We start from the raw sequence: 6,094 nt of genomic DNA, 5'->3' as shown, positions 1-6,094 counted from the left end.
TCTAAAACACCAAAAGCAATGGCAACAAAAGACAAAATTGACAAATGGGATCTAATTAAACTAAAGAGCTTCTGCACAGCAAAAGAAACTACCATCAGAGTGAACAGGCAACCTAAAAAATGGGAGAAAATTTTTGCAACCTACTCATCTGACAAAGGGCTAATATCCAGAATCTACAATGAACTCAAACAAATTTACAAGAAAAAAACAAACAACCCCATCGAAAAGTGGGCGAAGGACATGAACAGACAATTCTCAAAAGAAGACATTTATGCAGCCAAAAAACACATGAAAATATGCTCATCATCACTGGCCATCAGAGAAATGCAAATCAAAACCACAATGAGATACCATCTCACACCAGTTAGAATGCCAATCATTAAAAAGTCAGGAAACAACAGGTGCTGGAGAGGATGTGGAGAAATTGGAACACTTTTACACTGTTGGTGGGACTGTAAACTAGTTCAACCATTGTGGAAGTCAGTGTGGCGATTCCTCAGGGATCTAGAACTGGAAATACCATTTGACCCAGCCATCCCATTACTGGGTATATACCCAAAGGACTATAAATCATGCTGCTATAAAGACACATGCACACGTATGTTTATTGCGGCACTATTCACAATAGCAAAGACTTGGAACCAACCCAAATGTCCAACAATGATAGACTGGATTAAGAAAATGTGGCACATATACACCATGGAATACTATGCAGCCATAAAAAAATGATGAGTTCATGTCCTTTGTAGGGACATGGATGAAATTGGAAATCATCATTCTCAGTAAACTATCGCAAGAACAAAAAACCAAACACCGCATATTCTCACTCATAGGTGGGAATTGAACAATGAGATCACATGGACACAGGAAGGGGAATATCACACTCTGGGGACTGTGGTGGGGTGGGGGGAGGGGGGAGGGATAGCATTGGGAGATATACCTAATGCTAGATGACGAGTTAGTGGGTGCAGTGCACCAGCATGGCACATGTATACATATGTAACTAACCTGCACAATGTGCACATGTACCCTAGAACTTAAAGTATAATAAAAATAAATAAATAAAAATAAATAAATAAATAAATAAAGAACATTAAAAAAGGATGAAAGAGGTATTATATAATGATAAAGGGATCAATCCAGCTGGAGGAAGTGAAAATTCCAGATATCTATGCACCTAACACTGGAGCACCCAGATTCATAAAGCAAATAGTATTGGATCTAAAGAGAAAGATAGACTGCAATACAACAGTGGGGGACTTTAAAACCCCATTCTCAGCAAGAGGTGAAAGACCTCTACTAGGAAAACTATAAAAAGTTGATGAAAGAAATTGAAGAGGACAGAAAAAAATGGAAAGACATTCCCTACTCATGGATTAGAAGAATTGGTATTGCTAAAAATGACCATACTACCCAAAGCAATCTACAGATGCAATGTGTTCCCTATCAAAATACCAATGTCATTTTTCACAGAAATAGAAAAAAATCCTAAAATTTGTATAGAACCAAAAAATATCTTGAATAGCCAAAGCAATCCTGAGCAGAAAGAACAAAGTGGAGGTATCACACTATCCAACTTATAAATACATACAAGTCTATAGTAACCAAAATAGCATTGTATAGGTATAAAGACAGACACATAGACCAATGGAACAGAATAGAGAACCCAGAAATAAATTAACATATTTACAGCTAATGGATTTTTGACAAAGGCAACCAAGAACATACACTGAGGAGAAGACACCTTCTTCAAAAAATGGTCCTGGGAAAATCTGACATTTATTTGCAGAAGAATGAAACTGGACCCCTATATTTTATCAAATAAAATATCAATTTGTCTGGGCGTGGTGGCTCATGCCTGTAATCCCAGCACTTTGGGAGGCCAAAGAGGGCGGATCACCTGAAGTCAGAAGTTCAAGACCAACCTGGCCAACATGGCAAAACCCCGTCTCTACTAAAAGTACAAAAAAAATTCGCTGGGCACGGTGGCAGGTGCCTGTAATCCCAGCTACTCAGGAGGCTGAAGCAGGAGAATCGCTTCAACCCAGGAGGTGGAGGTTGCAGTGAGCCAATATTGCACCACTGCACTCCAGCCTGGGCTACAGGAGCGAGACTCCATCGAAAAAAAAATCAACTCAAGATAGTTTAAATACTTAATTGTAAGATCTGAAACTGCAAAACTACTAGAAGAAAACAGGGAAAATATTTTAGGACATTGGTCTAGGCAAAGATCTTATGGCCAAGACCTCAAAAGAACAGGCCACAAAAATAAAAATAGACAAATGGCGCTCTGTGAAACTAAAAAGTTTTTGCACAGCAAAGGAAACAACCGAGTGAAGAGACAACCCACTGAATGGGAGAAAATATTGCAAACTATTCATCTGACAAGGGACTAATATCCAGAATATACAAGGAACTCAACCAACTCATCAGTAAAATAATAATAATAATAATCTCATTAAAAAGTAGGCAAAGGACATGAATAGACATTTCTCAAAAGACAACATAACAATGGCCAGTGGGTTTATACAAAATGCTCAATATCACTAATCATCAGAGTAATGCAAATCAAATTACTTATTGCAAAAGAAGACAGTAAGAAAGGATAAAAGGAAGAGAATAGGAAATGACTAAAAAACAAGCAACAAATAGCAGTACTAAGTTCTTACTTACCAATAATAAATAACACAATGTAAGTGGACTCGATTCTCTAATTAAAAGGCATACAGTGACTGAATGGATAAAGAAACAAGACCCAAATATATGGTGCCTACAAGAAACCCACTTCACCTATAAAGGCATAGAAAAGATCTGAACAGACATCTCACCAAATATATACAGACAGCAAATAAGCATATGAAGAGATGCTCAACATTTTTTTTTTTTTGAGACAGAGTCTCACTCTGTTACTCTTGCTGGACTGCAGTGCCATAATCATGGCTCACTGTGGCCTTGACCTTCCAGGCTCAACTGATCCTCCCACTTCAGCCTCCTAAGTAACTGGGACCACAGTATGTACCACTATACCCAGCTAATTTTTTTATTTTTTTGTAGAGACAGGGCCTTGATATGGATATTCAACATTATATATCATTAAGAAATTACAAATTGACAACAATGAAATATCACTACACATCCATTAATATGGGGAAAATATAAAACACTGACAACACCAAATGCTGGTGAATATGTGGAGCCACAGAAACTCTTATTCATTGCTGATACAGATACTTTGAAAAACAGATTGTCAGTGTCTTACAAAACCACATATACTCTTATCATAAAATCTAGCAATCACATTCAGTATTTGCCCAAAGGAGTTAAAAGCTTAAGTCTGTACAAAAACCTGTACATGAATGTTTACAGCAGCTTTATTTACAATGGACAAAAACTGGAAGTGAACAAGATGTCCTTCAGTAGGTGAATGGATAAACTCTGAAACATCTATGACGCATATTATTCAGTACTAAGAAGAAATGAGCTATCAAGCCATGAGAAGACACAAAGGGCCCTTAAATGCATATTACTAAATGAAAGCAGCCATAGTGAAAAAGCTCCATACTGTATGATTCCAACTATGTGACATTCTAGAAAAGGCAACATTATAGAGATAGTAAAAAGATCAGAGGTTTAGGGGAAGACAGGTGAACAGGCAGAGCACAGAGAATTTTTAGGGCAATGAAATTATTCTGTATAATACTATAATAGTGGATATATGTCATTATATATTTGTCAATACCCATAGAATGTATGACACCAAGAGTGAATCCTAACGCAAACTATGGACTTTAGCTGATGACTATATGTCAATGTAGGTTCATTAATTATAAAAAATGTAACACTCTGGTATAGGATGTTGATAGTTGGGTAGGCTATACATGCCTGGGCATTGAGGGCATATAAGAACTCTACTTTTCACTCAGTTTTGCTATGAACCTAAAAATGCTCTTAAAATAAAGTCTATTATTTTGTAAATGCTATAAATATATTTTTTCATTTGTTCTCTTAACTTCCTTAAAAGGCATAAGATTGCATAATAAAATCATTATAACACTGTTTTATTGGATTTATAACAAACATAAATATAGATGAGAGTATAGAACAAAGAAGAAAAAAGCTATAATAGAGCACAGTTTCTATATATTACTGGAATTAAGTTAATATTAATCCTAAATAGACTGTGATAAGTTAAGATACAAATTGTGATCCCTAGAGTCCAACAACTTTAGAAAATAATTCAAAATAAAATGATCAAAAAATCAAGATAAAAATTAAAATAATACACTAAAAGACATTTAACACAAAAAAGTCAAGGAGTAACAGAGGAACAAAAAAGGCAGAACACAGAGAACAAATGTCAAAATGGCAAATGTTAATTCACCATATCAATAATTACCATATATATGAATGGTCTAAACATTCCAATCAAAAGTTAAAAATGGTTAAACTGCATAAAAACTTAAAATCCAACTACATGCTGTCTACCAGAGATACATTTAAGATTCAAAGGACAAATGGATTGAAATGGTAAGATATATATCATGTAAACAGTAACCACAAGACAGCTAGAATGGCTCTATTAATATCAGGGCGGGGGGAAGTAGACTTTAAAATGAGAATTATTATTAGCAGAAAAGACAAACAACTCATAATGATAAAAAGGAAGTTCAATAAATTGAGATAATGTAATAATTATAAATGTACATTCACCTAACAACATAGCTCTAAAATACATAAAGCAAAAACTGACAGAATTTTTAAAAGAAATAGGCAACTCAACAATTATAATTGAAGATGTTAATACTCCACTCTCAAAAACTGACATAACAATTAGAAAGTCATTAAAAATAGAGAAAACTTGAACAGCACTATCAACCAACTCAACCTGACATATATAGAACATTCCATCCAATAACTGCAAAGCATGCATTCTTTTAAAGCATATATGAAACATTCTCCAGGATAAAACAAGTCCCAATAGCCTAAAAAGACTGAAATCATACTAAATGTGTTACCTGAATGCAACAGAATCAGTTGCATTCTGATGCAACTGATTGCATCAGAATTATGTGCTGGGAAATATCCAAATATTTTGAAAACACAGTGCTAGGAAATTTCCAAATATTTTGAAATTAAGCAGTAAACTTCTAAATAACCCATGAATCAAAGAAAAACCCACAAAGAAAATTGGAAAATACTTTGAATTAAATAAAAACAAAATTTAAAGGATTATAATATTACAAACAACTTTACGCCAAAGTTAGATATCTTAGATGAAATAAACAAATTACTAGAAAGATATCAATTACCAAAGCTGACTCAAATAGAATGTCTGAATATGTCTTTAAAAAGTTTTCTTTTAAACTGAAATACCTATTTAAAATCTTCCCACAGAGAAAATTATAGGCCCAGGTAACTTCATTAGTAAATTCTGTCAAATATTTAAGGAAATAATACCAATAATATCAAGTCTTCACAAATTTTAGAAAATAGAAAAGGATAAAACACTACCTATTCATTGCATGAAGTCAGTGTTACTCTCACAGCAAATAAAAAATATCAAAGCCAGATGAAGACATGACAAGAAAAGAATGCTAAAACCCAGTACGGCTCATGAACAAAGATGCAAAAATCCTTCACAAAATATTAGAAAATTAAAGGCAGCAACATATAGGAAGGATTTATATACCATGAACAGGTGGGATTTACCCAAAAAATACAAGTTGGCAAAATATCCAAAAACCAGTTAATGTAATACAGCATATTAATAAAATAAAGAACAAAAACCATACAATATACTCAATAGATTCAGAAGGAAGAAAGCATTTGACAAAATCCAGTACCCATTCATGATATAAACTCCCCGTAGCCTAAGTATAGAAAGCAACTTCATTAACCTAATAAAGGACATCTAAGGCAAGGCATGGTGGTGCACACCTGTAATTCCAGCACTTTGGGAAGCCAAGGCAGGTGGATATCTTGAGCTCAGGAGTTCAAGAGCCTAGGCAACATGGCAAAACCCCATCTCTACAAAAAATACAAAAATTAGCTGGGCATGGTGGCACGTGCCTGTAGTCCCAGCTACTTGGGAGGT

The sequence above is a fragment of the Pan paniscus genome, chromosome 2 (genome assembly GCF_029289425.2).
Source record: "Pan paniscus chromosome 2, NHGRI_mPanPan1-v2.0_pri, whole genome shotgun sequence".
Taxonomy (NCBI): Eukaryota; Metazoa; Chordata; class Mammalia; order Primates; family Hominidae; genus Pan; species Pan paniscus.
Note: the sequence above shows the minus strand (reverse complement) of the source record.